At 37.4% G+C, this 23,323-nt stretch overlaps 1 long non-coding RNA gene across 1 annotated transcript; it reads right to left on the bottom strand.

Moving 5' to 3' along the window:
• Positions 1 to 1,116: 1,116 nt before the first annotated feature.
• On the bottom strand, positions 1,117 to 22,979 carry LOC148108418 (uncharacterized). The gene is made up of 3 exons (XR_015727963.1): positions 22,685 to 22,979; positions 11,457 to 11,536; positions 1,117 to 2,142 (listed from the first exon to the last, which is right to left on the bottom strand). It is a non-coding gene; the product is annotated as an uncharacterized LOC148108418 (long non-coding RNA).
• Positions 22,980 to 23,323: the final 344 nt, after the last annotated feature.

Here is a 23,323-nt window from a genome sequence, read left to right as displayed (position 1 = left end):
AGCAAAACCACTTAATAGACAAATGCAGATTCAAACTGTCTACAGCAGAATATCACCAACAATGACATGACATGACATGACACGAAATGAAATAACATAAAATAAAGTAAAATAAAAATGACCAAAAAACAGGCAGGAGTTTTTCAAAATATTAACTACTGGAATTTATGCTACAGTCCCCTAGATGAAGTTTTAATCTATCAATATGCTAGTTCAAGACCAAATTGTTCAGGTACAGAATGACCCAAAGGCACTGCATAGTCTTTAATCTCCACAAAATATTTGCCTCCCATTCACTAAGGTAGAAGGCACTGCCAATAAGTACTTTAGAGGGCTTTCTAACCAATACATATTGAAACAAGGAACAATTTCAGAGTAAAAATTCCACGGACTCAATTATCTGCTTTCTCAGAACTGTTTTCAATGAAGCAAGTTACAATGTTTTCTGTATTGAAATGGGATGAATATACAGATTTACTTTTCAGAATCTTCTTTGAACTCCTGGTTCCATGGTCTACAAAGATTCTACTGGATGTAAACATAAATGTATTGTTTTCCTTATGTTACTTTTCCTCATTTCTTCGTTTCTTTAACTACCAACATGCTTTGATATTAAACTCACAGCCCATAGACTTTCTCATCTATAGTTGAGGCCTACTTTGCTAACCTCACCTAAATGGAGAGCAGATTTATCAGCAAAAGGAAGGGAGGTGAAAACCAGACCAGGTGAAAATAATTATAGAAGAAGCACTAATTAACACCATCAATGAAACATGTGCTTTGTTAATATGTCACTTGCGTACTACTGCTCCCCAGCCTGAAGAAATATCCTGCACATGATGACACCATTGTGTTCTGTCATAACAGTGCTATTAATACATCCGAACAGGGTCTAAGCAAGACTTTGCAGCTGTCACACAAAAGGTATATGCACGTTCATTTCCAGTTAATCTTTCTAGTTCTGATTCCAATATGATTTTATTATAATTATGTAAATGGTTTAGACTATAATCTAAAATACAAACAGACATTGGAGTCCTAAATAGTTTATGTTATCTGAAAGGTCTAAATACACACTGTTATTAAATTTTATTACGTGATTTTTACAATCCAATTAAAGTGCTTGAATCTGCCTTTTCATGCTGAATACAATGAATTTTATGAATTCAGCCATACATATTTCTAGATTTAAAAAGTAATCAGGAATGTTTAAGACAGGCAGCAGAGATTGAATGCTTTTCTCTCTCTTCTCTCAAAAACATACGAGGATGAATGAAAAGAACTAAAAATAGAGTATATTCTATCCTTAATAAAAGTCAAAAATGGCAATAATCACACACACACACACACACACACACACACAGTTTCTGAAGCATACATGCCAGATATAACAAAATTTGAAGGAAATCATAGAGGACATAGAGTTTCAATATGTAGCCTTTTTTATTTTAGTCTCTGGAGACTAATAAGTGAAGCAGTTCTGAGTGGTGCTAGGTTGAAGAATGGGGACTGGCAAGGAGATAGAAGCGGCCCAGGAGGAAAGCAGAAAAGCTCTCTGGCGCCTTATCCCTAATGCTGCCCTTCAGTAATGAGCAGTAGAGACTCAGAAAGAAGAACCCCTGCCCTATGCCAGGCACTTCAGAGAGTCTCATATGTCTTGTCTATTAGAAACATGCAAAAGCAAATTCATGACCACACACATAAGCCCATCTGTCACAAACAGTTCAGTGCTCAGCACTGGCACCATGCAACTAAACAGAGGCTCTTGGGACTGACACCATTCAGACTCTGGGAGAACATATATATATATATATATATATATATATATATATATAAAATTCTTTTTTTGAGAGAGAGAGAGAAAGACCACAGTGGTGGGGGTGGGCAGAGAGAGAGAGAGAATCTCAAGCAGACTCCATGCTAAGCACAGAGCCCTACGTGGGGCTCAATCTCAGAACACTGAGATCATGACTTCGGCCGAAATCAAGAGTCTGACACTTAAACAACCAAGCGCCCCAGGCGCCCCAGAACTCTTGTTCACAGCTCTTGCTGAGTGCATCTGTAAGTCCTGGTGAATTGCAGGTTGTGCCATAGGGATGGGTGCAGTATCAAGTTCAAGGAGGATTTTTGTAGCCGAAACAACTGGAGAAAAGGAAGAGACAAAGTAATTAATTTGCAAAATATTTCATTGCAGATAGTATAGATATAATATACCTTGTATGATAAAGTGTTTTTTTTTTTTTTTTTTTTTTTTTTGCCAATAGTACCAACCATCTATTTTCTTGCTCTTCTTCTTACTCTAATGCTTAGTTCCTGAGGTACTCACAAACAGTTGCAGTAATTGTAACAGTCGCACACAGGGGCTGAAGAATGTTTCACAATGTTAAACAATTTACATTCTCCTTATATTTATATAAATGGAAGATGAGATGTAACAGGCTAAATACAGATCCCTGGCATTGGTAGCTACATGAAAATTGAACACTAGGATTGTGAGTAGCTTTATTTTTTAAAAGATTTATTCATTTATTTGAGAGAGGGAGGGCAGGGAGGGAAAGGCAGAGGAAGAAATCTTATAACCCAGCTGATATTGAGAGTCAGATGCTTAACCAACTGAGCCACCGAGGTGCCCCGTGAGTAGCTTTATTTTAATAAAATATTTACTAAGATTTAATTTCTATAGAAAGTGGTTGTTACTGATCACACTAGATCAAGGTTTTATCTCATTTGAAAGGCTCTTTGAAAGAACTGAACAACATACTGCTATTTTGGGTTTTCTTTAACATGTCTCAGCATTGGAGTATTTGAAAGAACTGTATGATTTTAGATTTTAAGAGATGGTGAGAGAGCCACTGATATAAGTAGGACAGTTTGGAAAAAAAGCATTCTAAAATATTTTAATTGTATCAATAAAGCAAGTTGTATGTTACCCCATTTTAAAGCTCAAACATGGCCCACATTTGTCATACCACCAGGAAATAAATGCCAAGGCTGCATGTGAGACCTTTCTACCGTTGACTACAGTCGTTCAGGCTAAGAGCTTTCCTCCAGACAATTTTTTAGGTTAAAAATAAATGAATTGAGATATAGCTCACTAAAGAGAAGGTTTTATAAGAAGTCATGTATAAGGCAATATCTACTTTCTTGAAGGATAGTTTTGGGAAAACAAAAACCTCATTTAAACAGCAAACAAAATCACTTGTGCCACAGTTTTTCACCCACCATTTCTAGTCAGGCTGAGATGTTCTCATGGCTGTGAAACTACTGAGATCAGAAAGATACTGGCAGATGTATCCATGGCCAAGGACAGAAGGAGAGCGAGTGATCAGAGAACCCATAAAGGATTGCTGCTGTATATTCAAGCTGCCTCACACCCCGCCTCAGTGTCCTTCAGCACATGGGATAGTTGAACAACTGAACACAAGCAATACACTGTGTCCGACCCCCCAGCTAAAGGTCTAATGGTCAACTGGATTATCTGGGAGAGAGTTCAAGGAAGGCCCACTCGCAGGGATCCTAGCCTAACGCTCAGCTCGTCCACGGCCATAAGAAGCAGGAACCAAAACACTGACAGAGCCAATGAAAAATATCACTCAAGGGAAGAAAAGCAACATAACTGATGAAAGAAAAGTCAAGAAGACATTTTGAACACTTACTCCAAAAAATAGAATGCACATTTATAAAATGTGCCTCTGGAACTTAAGGAAATTTGAAAAGACAGACTCTACGTATAATAAAATCTGTAAATACTACTTCTTATGCCTTACCCTCTTGAGACTTATAGGTTCTATTATTAAATTACTCTTCTGAAACAATATTTACAACATTAGTAATAGTCTATTAATTCATCTTGAGTGTTTTTCTGTTAAACATAATGTAGAACACAGATACAGTGTGTCAAAAATGGATGGGTAAAAATACAACAGGAAAATATGAAAACTAAAATCAATGTGTACAATATTAATATTATAAAATATTCAATGGAAAAACACCAAATTGAAACATAGAGTATTTTTTATTCATAATAGGCCATGTGAAATTTAGTATTATGAACAGATGTTCATGAACCAAATACTATAGCGTTAGTGTGATTGAAAAAAAGAAATTCTGGGGCACCTGGGTGGCTCAGTAGGTTAAGTAACTGACTCTTGATTTCAGCTCAGGTCATGATCTCAGGGTCAGGGGTTCGAGCCCTGCCTTGGATTCTGCACTGAGTGAAGAGCCTGCTTAAGATTCTCTCTCTCCCTCTCCCTGCCCCCCCAACTTGTGCAGTGCTCTCTCTCAAAGAAAGAAAGAAAGAAAGAAAAAAGGAAAGAAAGAAAGTTCTCACTAAAAATCAATTATAGTTTGAGATGATTGACCTCAGAAAGTAGCATAACTAGGGTGAGCTGGCGCCTGGGAGCCTCAGTTTGTTGAGCGTCAGACTCTGTCTGTGTTAGCTCAGGTCTTGATCTCAGGGTTGTGAGTTCAAGCCCCACATTGGGCTCCACACTGGGTATGGAGCCTATTTTTTTTTAAGTAGCATAACTTCACAAAGGAAGATATTTTCCTTTGTTCAGGAAAAAAAAATAGAAGTCCAGCATATCATATCACTTATCTAGGAGATCAGTACAGGATAAAATTTGGAGTAGTATGAACCTGATATGCGTTCATTTAAAATTTGTATAGATGTAATGTTCTACTAATAGTTGCTTTCAAAGACATGGATTATTGAAATAGAAGTTGTAACATTTTTTTCTCTCAGTTACCTGAATGTACCACCACAATTTGGAGACCACTAGGTTACATAAAAAAAATTATAATTGTTCTGCAGTGATGGTAGCTACACTTAGGGTAAGCATAGCATAACATACAGAGTTGTGGAATCACTATGCTGTACACATGAAATTTATGTAACATTGTGTGTCAACCATACTTCTATAAACAACCAACCAACCAACCAATGAAATGTTCGGCAGAATGAACAAGAATTTCATAATTATCTATTGGTGCTGAATGAGAAGGATATGTATGGCTTTCACCATTTCAAAGGTTCATAAAAGAAAATAAAATCACATAATCATCTCAATTGATTACAAATAAGGTATTTATTAAAATTCGTCTCTGTGTGCCTATATAATGTAACAAGTTTTATGCATAACAGCAAAATATAACAGATAATCCTATATAAGTTAAAAACAAATGGGTTTATATACAGTCACTCCTATTTTTTTTTTTTAAGTAAGCCCTACACCCAATGTGGGTCTTGAACTCACAACCTGAGATCAGGAGAAGCTCAGCCACTTGCCTCTCCACTCACTACTATTTTGAATGTTGCTTCAGAAGACCTATCCCATAATAGACCTGTAAATATGGAAAGCATATGGTAAAAATAGTTTAATTTACAAGTAACATAATACAAGGAAAATCCAGGAAAATCTTCAGAAACAATAAGAATTCAGTAAAACAATTCCAAAATAAGTATACAAAATTATTATATAAATACATTAGGAAAAGAGAGTCATTCACAATAGCAAATATGAAAAAACAGTCACAGAAACCATAAAACAGGAATAAACGTACTGAGAATAAACTTAACAAGAAATAGGCAGTAATTATGTAAAGAAAACTTTAAAAACTCAACTAAAGAATTAAAAACTGCCCTAAAGTACAGAGTCACATGTAATATTCTTGGATGGTAACCCTCTGAGTCATACAGATATAAATTTTCTAAAAATTAATATATCAATATAATGAATACTAATTAATACCCCCCAACGAACCGGAGGAAAAAGCTTTCGATTATTTTAAAGTTCATTAAAATAATAAATGTGTGACTATAACCAGAGAAATATTTTAAAATAAAGATAAGAAAGAGTTGCTCTACCAGACATTAGAAACCTATTATAAAAATATAATCAAGTTGTTCCTGGAAAAAAAACAAAACAAAACAATGGAATACATTAAGATTCTGGAAACAGATTTACGTATAAAAGAGGATTTAACATATAATAAAATTGGTGTTTTTCTTACGGGGCCAGGGGAAAGCGGGGAAGGATGGATTAAAAAATAAATGGCATTGAAGGGTGGCTCAGTTGGTTAAGGGTCTGCTTTTGGCTCAGGTCATGATCCCAGGGTCATCGGGCTCCCTGTTCATTGTGGAGTCTGCTTCTCCCTCTGCCTCTCCCCATGGCTTGTGCTCTCTTTCTCCCTCTCTCTCTCTCTCTCTCAAATAAATAAATAAAATCTTAAAAAATAAAAATAAAAGAAAGAAAGAATAAATGGCACTGGCACAATTTGATTTTGATTAAAAAATTGTATCCTTTCCTCATACCAAAACCCTCAAATGAATTAATGCCAAAAGTCTGAAATGAATTAATGATTTAACAGAAGAAAATAATCACAAAATAAAAAGAATATTATAAAGTTATTTTTGTAATTTTAAGGTAGGAACAACTTCCTAAGGAAAAGACTAATAGTTTGAATTACATAAAAATTTAAATGACCAATAAACCAATAGAAAATGTAGTAAAGACCAGGGTCATGCATAAAATAATATATAAGTGTCCAAAAAAACATAGGAAAAGTTGTGTAGGCAGTTATTTTTCAGACACGAAATTGATTTGGTCTAAAACATTAACATTTTTAGTATCAATATGAGTGCGAATTGTGCACTGATACCTTTCCAGACATCAATTTAGTAATATAATTTGAGGTTATTAACTTAGATAGTTATCCTAAGAAAGTAATTAGATAAGTGTGTGAGGGTATATTGTACAAGGGTGCTTATTGTGATTTTGTTTATATTTCTTAAAATGATAAAAACTTAATGTCCAATGATGGGGGGTTTACGACCATTTAAGATAGTTGACATTAAAAAGTTTACACACCACAGTTATTAAGAGAAAAAGAGCAGGTTATGCAAACAGCTTAAGGCAGATAGCCTCCAAGTCTATTTTCTAAGGATGCATAACCAGAAACATCAGTAGCAGTTATCTTTGGGTTTTATTTTCTTTATTTTCTTCACAATTTTCTGAAAAGCGTGCCATGAGTATGAGTTTTTCTTAAAATTAGAAAAGACAACATGGCTATTTTCATTAAAAGAATCTTATTTAACTAACTAGGTAATGAATGAGCTAATCCTCTTACGTATTGATTTACCTTCACACGCTTTTTATTTTGTCAGGGTCACGGAAGTTTTCCAATTTCCAGTGACTTCATCATTTTACTTGTAACTCTCTTAAAAAAATGACTTTATTCATTTCTAAGTAGCTTTATTTCCCATACCACTTGGCAGCCATTAAAATATTTAAATAAATGATTGGAATTTGAAAACAATACATGCATTTGCCATAATCGCTTCATGTTTAATTTCCCCACTCTGTCCTTAATGAATATCATGCCTTCTTTCTTTCTGTGATGCAGCACACCAGTGATCACCTACGAACCAGGGATCGGTAAAATTTCCTTCCCGTGCAGCGCTAAGTACAATACGTCTGCTTCTGCCTCTCGCTGTATTGTAATTAACCTGCCGAAGTTTCATAGGACATTAATCTACCCTTTTATTTTTATAGTTCATTAAGCACATTATAATGTGTGTTCTCCTGTTTTACATTCACAGCACTCCTCAAAACGATTTTAGTAGTTATTTCTCACATATTGTTATTAAATTATGAGATATAATCCAACCAAACAAAAATACTCAAAAATAAACTGACGTCTAGTTCGAGCTCCGGAGAGAATCCGGTAGAACCGGTAGAGCCACGGGAGGTCCAGTTCCAGATCCGAGCTGTTTCCACCAGTTCTAAGTCCGCTTAAGAAAGACTGACATGGTCAGAAAAAGAACTGATTTTACCTTTGAGTCTTGCCACACTACGTCTGATTTTTTCGAAACTGTATTTAGTTGCTATTGCATGCATCTCTGACTTCCAAACTTCTCCCAGTGAGCTAGATTTCTTGTGAGCACCTAAAGGAAGTTCATTTATTGATCGATAGTGTTTCCATTTTTCTACCTGCCAACATGGTGCGTCTCTCTGCATTCTCCTGTATTTTTATTTCACGTTCCTAGAGAACATGGATTGGGTATGTGTCATTCCCTTTAATTGCATGTCAAGTAGAAAACACAGGCGGCACTGCTGCCACTCCAGCAAAAACAGGCAAACAAACACAGAAATCCTTCTAGACTCTTCTTATTCCCAGTACATCTCCAAATTCTGCGCATTATTCTTTTAAGGGATGTAGGCTCTTTCATTTTCTCATCCTTTCTGTTCATCCCCTGGACCTTTTCAATAGCTTCCACGTTGGCCTTCCTTTCTTCAGGCCTTCCCACACACTCCCACCAGATTGGTCCTTCTAAATCCATCCCTGAAGATATCACTTGGGCCTTTAAAACCTTCCATGGCTCTCCTCATCTGTCTGCTAAGCGTCAAGTTCTCAGCTGGCGTACTACACTCCCTTTTACCCTCCAGCCTCCTCGTCCTCCATCCCACTTCACACCCGTGTGGGTCTGCAGGGCTTGCCACCCCTCCCTAAGATGCCCTTTTCTCCCACTCCCCGCAGTCATCCTAGCAAAACGTTGTCAGTCATTTAAAGTTTTCAGACTTCCAGGTGTACAAGAATCACTTAGGGTACTTGTTCCAAGTGCCTCTCACCTTGAGACCCCAAGAACCTAGATATTTCTGATACAAATAATGGGCACTGCACCAGTGATTTTCTACCCAGACTGCACATTAGAATAACCCAGGGTCTGGAAGAAAGGTGGGAAGGCACTCAGGAGATGTCTGGACAAAGTGTGATGTAAATACTGCCCGTGGGACTTCTAATGTTCCACAAGAAACCACTGAGAAACACTGAACTTTGAAAACGCTGCTTTAAAATCCATGGTCAGAAAACAATCCTTCTGTGAAGAATTCCTTGATCCTTCAGACAGAATAAATCACTCCCTTCATGGGATTGATTTCCTGCTAGAATAAAAGCCCTGAAAACAGCCATGCCGTATTTGCCTTTGCAAACTCAGACACCTAGCCAAATTTGTATGTAGGTGCCCTCTCTCTCTCTCTCTCTCTCACACACACACACACAGTTTCTCACTGCCCTTGTCTGTCTGTCTGTCTCTCTCTCTCTCTCTCTCACACACACACACACACACACACACACAGTTTCTCACTGCCCTTGTCTGTCTGTCTGTCTCTCTCTCTCTCTCACACACACACACACACACAGTTTCTCACTGCCTTTGTCTGTCTGTCTGTCTCTCTCTCTCTCACACACACACACACACAGTTTCTCACTGCCCTTGTCTGTGTCTGTCTGTCTGTCTCTCTCTCTCTCTCTCACACACACACACACACAGTTTCTCACTGCCCTTGTCTGTCTCTCTGTCTGTCTGCCTGTCTGTGTCTCCCTCTCTCTCTCTCTCTCACACACACACACACACACACACACTGTTTCTCACTGCCCTTGTCTGTCTGTCTGTCTCTCTCTCACACACACACACACTGTTTCTCACTGCCCTTGTCTGTCTGTCTGTCTGTCTCTCTCTCTCTCTCACACACACACACACACACACACACACACACACACACAGTTTCTCACTGCCCTTGTCTGTCTGTCTGTCTCTCTCTCTCTCTCTCTCATACACGCACACACACACAGTTTCTCACTGCTCTTATCTGTCTGTCTGTCTGTCTCTCTCTCTCTCACACACACACACACACACACACACACACTGTTTCTCACTGCCCTTGTCTGTCTGTCTCTCTCTCTCACACACACACACATTTCTCACTGCCCTTGTCTGTCTGTCTCTCTCTCTCTTTCTCTCTCTCTCTCTCTCTCACACACACACACACACACACACACACACACACACACACACACACTGTTTCTCACTGCCCTTCTCTCTCTCTGTCTCCGTCTCTTTGTCTCCTGCTCTCTCCTGCTCCTGAAATTTTTGGGAAAACCCTCTGGAGCCAATGGTAATATTGTGTTCTTTGCCAGATGAGCTGGACAGCCAGAAACCATCCCAACAAAAATCAACCCATCAAGAAAAATCATTTTGTCCACTAAGCCCTTAGTCTTGTAAATAAGGAAATAAAAATGATTAAGAAATGAAATTGTCCTTAGAGAACATGAACATTCTTTTCCTGGCTGAAAAACAACCTTCACACTATGTATGGCCTTCGACCACCTCCTAAATACTGCTTTGGCTATGTTTTTATCCTTTAGCTCTACTCTTTCCTTTAAAGTGTCTGAGTGTGAGATTGCACATATTTGATTTGGTAAAGGTCTCTGTCATTTCCCTGCCCTGAAAATGTTTTTAAATATCATAGTTTTCTTCCTTTTTTTCCTCTTCAGTGTTATTAGATGATAGTCTGAAATTTAGGCTTAAAAACTTCATCTCTTAACAACACTTCAAGTCAAAGGTCCCAGCCCATGAAGACGTAAAGACATGCCCATTGTAGCCATGTAGGGACCAGTATCCTGGCATTGCCTGGGTAACATTTTCTGTGCTGTCACTGCCACTTAAGGGACTGACCCTACTATAAGCCCATTTGGTGACAGCCCGTTGTGTTTATATGGGCTAGCTAGTATATACAAGGAAACCCTTATAAAAATTATTTAAAAGGAACATAAACAAATAGACCAAAACCCAGAAACAGAGAGCAGTACAGGGAGAGATTGGGCAGCAGTAACAACAAAGAACAAGAGATAGAAGGGGTTATAGCCCTGGGGAAAGTGAAAATGGGAGAGATTGGCATGAATTGGGGAAAAAGATTTAATATAGAGATTTTCCTTGGGATACAGATGAACTAAGCCCTAGAAAATATTTTGAGGGACATAAATTGTGAAGGCGCTATTAAAATAACTGAAAATTCATGTGAGTGTTTCTCACCTAGATCCATTCATGGGCATGGAGAAAGAAAACATCAAGATAAGTGTTTTCTAATGCTACTAATTGTTTTCATTAAGCAATTATGTGCTTGCCTGAACCTTGAGCACATGCTGTTATTTGGATGAAATGTTTACCACAGATGCTTGGTCCAAAGCAAAGAAAGCTGTTAAAATTGAGTTAGGTCCTTGGGGCTCCTGGGTGGCTCAGTCGGTTAAGCGTCCAACTCTTGATTTTGACTCATGTCATGATCTCAGTGTAGTGAGATTGAGCTCCAAATAGGGTTCTGTGCTCAGCATGGAGTCGGCTTGAGATTCTCTCTCTCTGCCCCTCCCCCCCAATAAATAAATATGTCTTTTAAAAAATTGAGTTAGGTCCTCAAATATTCCGTTATAATGCTTTCATACTCTGAAAAGCACAAATATAGATGATATTTTTCATATATGAAGTGCAAAAATACATTTTACTTTACACCCAATACTTTAGACTATATTCTTATTACTTACATTTGTTTACTTGTATGTATTTAGATATTATATACATTATGTTTATATATTTATATATATTGTATTTATATCTTTCTTACATTCGTCTTACTCTGAATTCTTCCATATCCATATAGAAGGAGCTGCCTCAGTTTCAAGAGAATATCCAGGTAGCCATTACCTAACGAAAATTAAGACTGTGTTTATGGGGAAGTCATTCTGATTTAATCATGCCAACATGTGCTCTCTCTATACAACTATTGAACATAATAAAAATGAATAAATAAAAATAAACTTTTTTAGAATAGTTCTAAATTAAAAAAAAAAATGAAGATAGTAACAAAAAACAAAAACCCTACACCCTGCACCCAGTTTCCTCTATTCACATCTTGTACTAGTATGGTACATTTGTCATGATTAATGAACCAATATTGATATGTTATTATTAAGTAAAATGTATACTTTATTCTCAAATAAGTAAGTAAATAAATAAATAAATAAATAAAAGTAAATTGGAAATGTCAACAGTCCAAAAACCATCTAAACTGAAACCTTTGAATTTCTATTGGCTTCATCTAGACCTCATGGCCTGATTATTCATTTGCAATACAGAAATAATCTTTGTAAAAATGGTCCTGAAATGAGGGGCACCTGGGTGGCTTGGTTGATTAAGCATCCAACTCTTGGTTTCGGCTCAGGTCATGATCTTAGGGTCTGATATCGAGCCCCATGTCAGGCTTCACCCTCAGTGTGGAGTCTTCTTGAGATTCTCTCCTTCTCCCTTGGCCCCTCCTCCCCAATAAATAAATAAATAAATAAATAAATAAATAAATAAATAAAATCTTTTAAAAAATGGTCCTGAAATGATAAATCAGGCTTTCTGTATTGACATTGAATTTGAGGCCATATCAAAGAAGCCTAAATACTTGCTAGGTTAGATAATCAAGCACAGTGCTGCCAACCGGTCCTGAATTTTTTGTTGCATATTTCAAGGCTGGACAGCCAGTTAACTTCCTGGTTTTCCTCATCCTGACTCTTAGATTCCAAATTGGAAGCGCAACAATGATAAACCAGTATGACGGTAACACCACAATATGGAGGGGTTTGCTTACTGAAGAGTTCATAGAGTAGGAATCTGTCACCCGTTGTCTCCAAGCTTCTGAACCTCATTCTCACATTTGGTAACCCCCTACAAGATAAGCTTTTCCAAGGTAGAATTTTTTAAATCTCTGTTTTCCTCCTCTGTGCTAAGCGCCTTTTTCACTAATCAGATGTACTTGTATGAGGTTTAATTTGGAAGCAAGAAATGTGAGGAGAAGGCGGGTGTGGAGTGGCAGAGATGGAGAATATCTGAGGTTGTCAGTGACTGTGGCAGTTTTCTGTCATGGAACCAAGTGTGGTTCTGGGCTCTGCAAAGGAAAAGCCTGACTTCAGTAAACGCACTGTGGTTCTAATGTGGGCATTGGCAGTTCTGCAGTGCGATAATTGAAATTATTACTGTAAGCTGAACCTAGACTCTATTCCCTCAGTCCTTCTAAAAGTTCTGTTACATTTCTAGTGTTTTTCAATTATCTCCTACTGCTTAAACTAACTAGAATAGATTGTGTTATCTCCAACCAAGTATGCATGCTGGAGTAGAGAATCATAATTTAAAGTGTACATCTAGTATCTATTATTTCATTTTAAAGAAAAAAAAACATATATTGGAGACTCCTCCTTTCATGAAGTAACATTTCTGCGTGGACAGATAATACTGCTTGACTGCTACTGAGTATCCAGGACTGAATTACATGTTAGAAGAAACTGTTAAAAATAATTGGGCAAGTCATTCTCCTCATGCAGCATATACATCTCTGAAATAATTTTAAGTAACAAGATGTTTTAAAGTAAGCTAATTTGTTGCAAATTAGAAAATTGGAAGAAAATGCTGGTGCCGCCCCTTGAAAGATATAGAGCAGTTATCACCAAGATTTTCCTATTCTTTGTGAAACATTCCATGTAATTTTCTTCCCTTACTAACCCTCTAAACACAACTTCTAATGGTTCAAGGGATGATTCATAGAGAATCTGAAGAAAGAGCTGTCAAGTGATCAGAAAAAATGAAATAGACGGACCAGGTACCACTTTCTGTTTTAAAAAATCTGAACGCACTTGGAAGGATCACAAAGATAGTAATTCCGGCTTTCACCATCAGATGAAAAATTTAGTGGGGATATTGCATTAAAAAAAAATCTCCTTCATAGAATCGTAAAGTTTATAGAAATAAGAAATCTACATGATCCAGTTCAACAACCTAATTAGAGGTAACTGATTAACCTCCATCGTGAGGAGGGGGTTAAAATATATATATTTATGCATTTCCTCATGCCTATGTGTCTTTGCCCCTCACCCAAAACATGTGAGCAAATTTCACTCTCAACGAAGCCTTCATGCTTCCCACTTTTCTATATCCAGTAAGCACACCCCCACATGCGTATGTGTATGTGTGTATATATAACTTTGAAAAATGTATCTTATATTTTTCTTTCTATGACATCACATTGCACAATTAGTGGTTTCTAGAACCATTCCACTTTGCTTCTGGAACAATACACATAAATCTGTATATTTATACACACATACAAATATAATTGTGGTGGGTATAATGACATGAAATAAGACTTAAGGGTCTTTTACTTAGAATTAACCTATATCCGGCGATGATTTATGGGAAATACAAAGAATAGAATGCTGTGCAGATGTTAATTGTACAGTACAAGTCAGTAGCAAAGTGAAGGTACATATATAGGCATCTAGTCTCTTAGCTCCAGAACAAATACCTCCATTCCGGCCTCCTCCTCAATACAAAATTATCTTGGGAGAACAGGAAGAGAACTCACAGAAATGCAGCAAAAGTACATAAACAATTGAAATTCAGCACCAAGGAAGACATAAAAAGTCCTTAGTGAGTCAGACTTGAAGTTTATAGTCTTGTTTTTTCGTAAGTCGGCATTTCAATGGCCTTTCTATTTTTGTTAAATATAAGTGAAGGGGAAGAGGGTTTTAGTAGAGGTTTGTTGACTAGCTGCTCACCCAGATATGCCTTACATGTGCATGGAGACCTTCAGCTGTCAGGTACAGATGGAAAGGGAAGTATTCTTAGATTTGCATGGCTATTCTCCACAAACCTCACAAATCCATATTTTGAACTAGATATAGTTGCTTTCTCGAGCAACTAAATGCTGATACTTTCCCAGTAATCATATAGAATTTCAGAGTCTGTACATATATTGTCTTTGTAGAACAAGATGGTCAATGAAGCAGTCACTGTGAAAGCCTCATGAGAACAATTAAATCTCAGCAATTAAGTTGATGACTAAATTTGGCGTTAGAAAAATGTTAATGATGGGGCGCCTGGGTGGCGCAGTCGTTAAGTTAAGCGTCTGCCTTTGGCTCAGGGCGTGATCCCGGTGTTCTGGGTTCGAGCCCCGCATCAGGCTCCTCGGCTGGTAGCCTGCTTCTTCCTCTCCCACTCCCTCTGCTTGTGTTCCCTCTGTCTCTGGCTGTCTCTCTCTCTGTCAAATAAATAAATAAAATCTTTAAAAAAAAGAAAAAAGAAAAATGTTAATGACATACTTTCTACAGCCCTTTCTGGAAGGGCAAACTTTCTTTCTCTTCTTCCCCCCAATTCCTTTATCAAAATGACGAGGCACAAATGATTAAAAATATCTTACGAGTACCTAGAACTGGGACCTGGAAAGATGCAGCTAGAAAGAGCTGGAAAACATATTCTCAGAAGGTCAAAGTTTCAAACTCCTTTTTTTTTTTTTTTGGTACCAATATTTTTAGACAATCAAAATGTATTTCCATGAAGTTTTCTTTTTTTTAATAATGAGGCCGGAAAAAACAAACAAACAAACAAACCTGAAATTCCGTGGCTTTTTGCTAATCCTTTTAGGTTGGGTTTTTACAGTATTTTACATGGAGAAGAGAAACAGCTTCTTATTTGTGAACTCTAAAAAATGAGGGTTGAAAGTGACTAGGAGAGGCAGGAAGCAAAACCCATAATCGAGTCTAAATATAAATGTGGACTTTTGTGTGTGCGTGAACTTCAAAACTGTTTTCGATATGAGAGATCTGTTACCTACATAAGAGTTAATCCAAAATAGTTGTTTTCCTAGTATTGCATAAGGATCAAGTAAGAATGCAAATGTACCATCATTCATTTGTTCATTTAACAAAAAATTGAGTGCATACAATGTGCCACAGCTTTTGCTAGATCCTGGAGCTAGAGAACAAATATTCTACCTTCAAGAAACAGGTTATTGGAGGAGCCGGATGCATATTTTAAAGTATTTATATGAGGGACACCTGGCTGCTCAGTCGGTAGAGCATGGGACACTTGATCTTGGGGTCGTGAGTTCAGGCCCATGTTGGGTGTAGAGATTACTTAGAAATAAAATCTTAGAAAAAATATTTACGTGAGTACCGTGACACAAATGTGCAAGAGTGTTCTGAGAACATGAAGAAACACCTCGTCTCATTGGAGGGTCCTAGGCCAAACAAGGTTTTCTGGAGGATTTGACTCCTCAACGGTTACTTCAAAAATTTATTTGGGCTAGCCTGTGTAGAAGAAAGCAAAGGGCACTCAGGGCTGATGGAGCAAAAGCATGGATGTAAGAAATACTCTAGGTTTCGGCTCAAGTTGTGATCCCAGGGTCCTGGGATAGAATCCCCCCATCTTGCTCCCTGCTCAGCAGGGAGTCTGCTTCTCCCTCTGCCCCTTCCCCCCACCCCACTTGTTCTCTCTCTCTCTCTCCCAAATAAATAAATAAAATCTTAAAAAAAAAAAAGAAATACTCTAGGCGATTTGTCGGTTGGTCTAAATATCACAGAGATGGGGTTCTATCATCGAAATCTATTTGATATTGTAAGTTTGAATTTATGAGAAGCACAGGAGCAAACCTGAAAAAGATATTGTGATAATAACTATTTGTCAGTTCAAAACCAGTATGTGGATGTGGTTTTTTTCCTTAGGAACAAGATATAGTCTTCAGATTATTTGCTTCTATCAAGAAGTTCTGGGGACCTTCCCCAAGCAAATTTTTCTTCATAATGTTCTTTCTGCCTTTGGTCTACATTTTGCCCTGCAATAGTTGAAGCTTGTAGGCTTTCCACAAAAGCAGGGGTTCCCAGCTTCAACACTACTGACCTTTAAGACTAGATAATTCTTTGTTGGTTTGGGGAGCTGTCCTGTGCATTATAAGGATGTTTAGAAGCTTCCCTGGCCTTTACTCACTGGTCAATGGAAGAGCCCCTCCCCCACCCCCCACAACAGTTGTGAAAACCGAAATGTCTCCAGACATCGTAATATATCCTCTGGGGGACAGAATCACCGCTGGCTGAAAACCACTGCACTAACATAAGTTATTTACAACTGAGTTCTATTGCAGCAGTGTGAATGGGCTAGAATGTTTTACTTTCAGTAATAATATAATATTGAAAGATTATTGGGTGACTTGTGTACGTAGTATCCAGCCACCAAATGCCAAATCACTCACAATAAAAGCCACAAATATACCGGATAGACACATATCCAGAAAGCATCCTATACTGGTGCCAGCATCATAACCCCTGCTTTGTGACATTGTCATTCCTTGCCTGAGCACACAAGACAGGCCCAGCTCCTCTGTGACCCGTTAGAAAACTGGGATGTAGAAATCTTCTTTCCTGGAGCGGTGCTACACCCTGACCCATGGTTCTCAACCTCAGGGGACCCATGGTTCTCAACCTCAGGGGCCCCGTGGAACCTTCTGAGGTGATTTAAATAATACTGAAACTTTGATTACTCTGCAATGTTCTGGTTTAATTTAAACAATACTGATACCGGTTACACCCAGAAGTTTGAATTTAATTGGATTTAATTGGTGTGAGGTGAGGCCTAGGTATTAGAAGTTTTAAAAGTTCCCATGAGATTTTAAAGCACTGCCAAGGTTAAGAAGCACTGCCCCCTTTACCTTACCTTAGGCTACGAATCATCTTTCTTTTTTTTTTTTTTTAATCTCCATTTTGTTTAGGGATGTTGGGAGGCAGTTAAACCTTAGTTCAGTTATACTGAATATAGTTATACTATATATAATTATATATAATTAGTTGTCATAAACGTCATAAATTTAGCGTCTACTTTAAATCTAGGAATTTAGCTTTTGGAACTGGGAATTTAGTCTTTAATCCACGGTTTCCCAAACTTGTCTGCACATTAGAATCACCTGATTTTTGTTTTCAAAAGCTCAGGCCACACCCCAATTAACTCACCATCTCTGGGGTGTTCCACTAGGTCAGTTATCTGTGAAGTTGACCAAGTGATTCCAAGGAGCAGACGTGTTTGGAAACCACCGCTTTAACCAGATGTGGAAAGGGATCTAATTGTTTGAGCCCAGTAGATATAGATCGTTGGGTCTCATCTTTAGCTGCACATTAGAATCACCTGGGGAGCTCTTAAAACTCCGAAAGCCCAAGCTGCACCCCAAGTCTATTAAGTCAGAATTGCTTGGGGTAGCAGCCAGTCACCAGTAGTTTTTAAAGTTCCGTAGTAGATGATTCCAATATGCAGTCAGGCTGTGGGTCTCAGACTTACACGCATCGGAATCACCCGCAGGGTTCAATAAAACAGACTGCCGGACTCCATACCCCAAACTCCTAATTCAGTAGTTCTACGTTGGGGCTCAAGAATTTGCATTTCTAATAAGTTCTCAGTTGCTACTAATGTTGTTGGTCCAGGGACCACACTTTGAAATCTAAGTCATTGGTTTAGAAAATCAGCTTAATACATGAAAGATGGAAAGTGACACATGGAAAATTAAGTTTAACTTCCAGGAATTTCTTCAGAGCTGCCGATTTTACCGATTGTCGAATTCTTCTGGTAAATGTGCTATTATTTAAAATCTCCTTGGCGAGGGGCGCCTGGCTGGCTTAGTCTGAAGAACACGTGACACTTGACCTTGGGGTCCTGTGTTAGAGCCCATGTTGCGTGTGGAGAGTACCTAAAAATAAACAAAATCTCCGTACTAATCAGAACGATTTTAATATTTTCTTCTTTTTCCTATACTAATCCTCTTCTATTTGAACCAGTTTTCCCTTTTTATACCTCGATGCTTCTTTTTTTCCCTCTACTCGTATTTGTAGGTGAGATGTGGATCCACAAGTATAGAATCTAAATTCATTTCATTAACCCAAAAGAGGAGTGTCTATGTGCCGGCAGTAAATACAATGTCTGATGAAGGCACCATGATTGCAAAAGTCGGGGGTCCACAGAGAGAGAAGTGAACACCTGTAGAAGAGGAGGCTCTGCTTTAAAGTATGCAGAATGTCCACTAAATACGAAAGTACTTATCCCTCACAGAAGCTCTATGCTATATGGACTCCTTTCCCCATTTCTCCAGCCCCAGGACTCACCTGGGAATCTCAGGTCTCTGCCCTCCTACTTTAGAGAGTAATATGCACAGCTTTAGCCAGATGATGAATGTTTGAGTCAATGACTAAGAAAGTTCTGAAGGAAGGTGCTAAGCGTACCATTCCATAGCTCAATCATTTCCTTGTTTCTGTAACAGTCTATGTAATGCTATTATTCTCTCCATCCCTTCTCCCAATCTCCACAAAAGAAAGAAAGAAAGAAAGAAAGAAAGAAAGAAAGAAAGAAAGAAAGAAAGAAAGAAAGAAAGAATATTTTAAAAAGAAAGAAAGGAAAAATATTTTAAAAAGAAAGAAAGAAAAAATATTTACTCAGAAACAAATTAGGGAATTAGAGAAGATGATTGAATAAATTGTACAGAAGTAAACTTCACAATTAAAAAACAACAAAACAACCAGATGGAAAATCAATAAGTAGAACCCTTGAACAGTATTTTGGAAAAACAGTAGAGAAAATCAATAAAACCAAAAATTATATTTTTGAAAAGATCAACCAAATAAAAAAAACGTTGGCTAAATTATGTAAAAAAGAAAGGAGACTTGACTAAATCAGAAATGAAAGAGGAGGCATTATAATCAATCTTGCAGAAACATAAGAATTGTAAGAGAATACTACAATTATATGCTAACAAATTTGATAACCTAGATAAAATGGATAAATTCCTAGAAACACAACCTACCAAAACTAAATTATGAAGAAAGAGGAAGTCTGAGCAGACCTTTCACTAGTAAACCAATTGAATCAGTTATCAAAAACCTGCCAAAAACAACAAAAGAAGCCCAGGACCAGATGGCTTCACTGGTGAATTCTACCAAATATTTAAAGAAGAATTCACACCAATCTTTCTCAAACTCCTCCAAAAATTGAATAGAATAATTCCAAACTCATTCTATGAGGCCAAAATTACCCTGATACCAAACCCAGATCAAGACAATACACAATAGGAAAACTATTGACCAATGTTGTATCCCTGACGGATACTGATGCAAAAATTCTCAACAAAATACCAGCAAATAGAATTCAACAGCACATTTATAGACAATAACCAAGGATTCTAGGATTTATTCCTGGAATGAAAGGATAGTTCAACATATAAAAATCAATTTAATACAATCACGTTAACAGAATGAAGAGCCAAACCATGATTATCTTAACTGATCCATAAAAATATCTGACAAAACTCAGTAACTTTCATGATAAAAACACTCAACAAATGAAGAATAGAAAAAACTAATTAAACATAACAAAGGCCAGCTGACACCATATTCAATGATGAAAGACTAAAAGTTTTTCCTCTAACATCAGGAATAAGAGAAGTGTGTCTGCTTTTGCCACTTCTCTTCAACATAGTGCTGGCAGTCCTATCCAGAGCAATTAGCCAAGAATTAAAAAAAAGTCTAAATCGAAAGGAAAAAATAATATTATCTCTATTAAAGACAAAATGACCTTACGTAAAAAAACCTATAAAGATGCCACAGAAATACTGTCAGAACTAATAAATGAATTTAGCAAAGTTGCAGGTTACAAAATCAATACACTAAAATCAGTTGTGTTTCTATTCATTAACAACAAGGATTCAAAAAGGTAATTTAAAAAACAGTTTTATTTACAATGACATCAGAAAGAATAAATATCCAGGAATAAACTTAATCATGGAGGTGAAAATCTTGTACACTGAAAACTGAAGGAAATTAAGGAAAACACAAAGAAATGGAAAGACACCCCATGTTTATGGATTGGAAAACTTAACATTGTTATGAGGTCAGTACTACTCAAAGTGGTCTACAGATTGAATGCAATCCCTATCAAAGTCTCAATGGTGTTTTTGAAGAAACAGAGAAATCCATCATAAAATTCATGTGGATTCTCAAAAGACACTGAATAACCAGAACAATCTTGAAAAAGAGGAACAAAGTTGTAGATCTTACACTTCCTGATTTCAAGACTTAATGCAAAGCTGTAGTAATCAAAACAGTGTGATGCTGGCATAATGGCAGACTTAGAGACCAATAGAATAGAATAGAGAGTCCAGAAACAAACCCTCACATATACAGTTAAATGATTTTCCACAAGGGTTCCAAGACCATCCAATGAGAGAAAGAACAGTCTCTTCAGCAAATGGCATCAGGAAAACTAGATATCCTCATGCAAAAGAATGCAATTGGATCATGGCTATTCAAAAATTAGCTCAAAATGGATCAAAGACCTAAATGTAAGACCTATAAAACTCCAGAAGCACACAGAGAAAAACATTCATTACGTTGGATTTGGCAAGGATTTTTTAATAGGACACCAAAGCAAAGGCAAGAACAGAAACAAAAAAACTGATGGAACCACATCAAACATAAAAACTTCTGCACATCAAAGATCACAATTGGTGTGAAGGCAACCTACACAATGGGAGAAAATATTTGCAAGTCATATATCTAGTAAGGGCTGATATCCAGAATATATAAGAACTCCTAAAACTCAACAACAACAAAAAGTAAATAACCCAATGAGAAAATGTACAAAGAACTTGAATAGACATTTCTCCAAAGAGGAGATACAAATGGCCAACAGGCAGAGGAAAAGATACTCAACATCATTAATCATTAGGAAATGCAAGTCAGAACCAGAAAGAAATATTCCCTCACACTTGTTAGAATGACTACTGTTAAAATAACAAAAACAAAACAGAAAATAACAAGTGTTGGTGAGGATGGGGATAAACGAACCCTTGGCACACTGTTGGTGGGAAGGTAACATGGTATAGTCACCATAGAAAACAGTATGATGGTTTCCCAAAAAATTAAAAATAGAACTATCATATGATTTAACGCTTCCACTTCTGGGTATATATCCATAAGAATTGAAAGCAGGATCTTTGGGGCACCTGTGTGGTGCAGTTGGTTAAACATTTGAGTTTTGTTTTCGGCTCAGGTCATGATATCGGGGTTGTGATATCAAGCCCCATGTTAGGCTCCACACTCAGCTCAGAGTCTGCTTAAGACTCTCTCTCCCTCTGCCCCACCCCTCTCAAATAAATAGGTAAATTAAAAAAAAAAGTGCAGGATCTTGAAGGGGTATTTTCACACCTATGTTTATAGCAACACTGTTTACAATAGCCCAGAGATTAAAAGAATCCAAGCATCTAGCCACAGAAGAATGGATAAACAAAATGTAGTATATACACACAAGAAAATATTATTCAGCTTTAAAAAAGGAGAAAATTCTGCTATCAGAGGGCCTTCGGGCTTGAAGTACGACAGCTCTTCTTGGAGGGTCTTCAGACTGACAGGCTTTGGATTTGAACCACAACGTTGGTTTTTCCCTGGGGGCTTTAGCCTGCCATTTCTGTGGATTTTGGACCTGCCACCTCCCATAACTGTGTGAGCCAATTCCTTAAAATCTATCTATCTATATCTATATATCTATATCTATCTTTATATCTATATATGTGTGTGTGTGTGTGTGTGTGTGTGTGTGTATCCCATGTATCTCCTATTGATTCTGTTTCTCTGGAGAACTCTAATATAGAACTCTGAGTAATAAATGCATGAAACTTGAGGACATTATGCTAAGCCAGTCACAAAAAGACAAATACTCTATGATTCCATTTATATGATGTATTCAGAATATTCAAATTCATAGAAACATAAAGGGGAATGGCTGGGGCCTGGGGGGAGGGGGAAATGGTAAATTGTTTAATGGGTATAGCTGTTGTGCAAAATGAAAAATTTCCAGAGATTGGTTGTACAACAATGTGAATATACTTGGCACTAGTGTCCTGTACACTTACGAAAGGTTAAGATGGTTAGTTTTATGTTTTGTGTCTTTTACTACAATTAAAACAAAATAAAGCAAAACAGAAAACAATGACAAGCTGTCAATACTTGCCTGGTTATGGGATGCCTGGGTGGTTCAGTCAGTTGAGTGTCTGCCTTCAGCTCGGGTCTTGATCCCAGGGTCCTGGGATCAAGCCCCACATCGGGCTCCTTGCTCAGCGCGGAGTCTGCTTCTCCCTCTCTCTCTCTCTGACCCTCCACCCACTTGTGCTTGCTCTCTCTCTCTTTCTCTCAAATAAAGGAATAACACCTTTAAAAAAAATACTTGCCTGGTTCTATTCTGAAACAAACTGCAGAGTTAAAATTGGGAAATGTCTGCTATGGCTTCAATGACAAAGAGAAGAGACATGAGTTGGAATGGACACCCAAACTGAATTTGAATCAACAATTTCCAGCTGGCATTACAAATTGTAACAAACAAACAAATGGACAGGAAGACAAACAAATGAGACGGTTTCCTATATATAGCATGCAAAGATTCATGATGTGTAAGGTCAAGGACTAATGCCTCCATTCCGCTACTAGAGGCAAGTTCATTATGGGATCTTAAATCTCTTCAAGTCAACACAGGATATGTGAGAAAACTGAAGTGTGTTCAGAAAGAAACATCCTAAGAACTGAAAATATGTATTACAGGAATGTTAATCTCATGGGGAAGTTATATGTGTTTGCATATAAAAGTGTTTGTGTA

The sequence above is a fragment of the Ursus americanus genome, chromosome 20 (genome assembly GCF_024610735.1).
Source record: "Ursus americanus isolate L20-20 chromosome 20, mUrsAme1.1.p, whole genome shotgun sequence".
Taxonomy (NCBI): domain Eukaryota; kingdom Metazoa; phylum Chordata; class Mammalia; order Carnivora; family Ursidae; genus Ursus; species Ursus americanus.
This window is presented reverse-complemented; position numbering and strand designations above follow the sequence as displayed.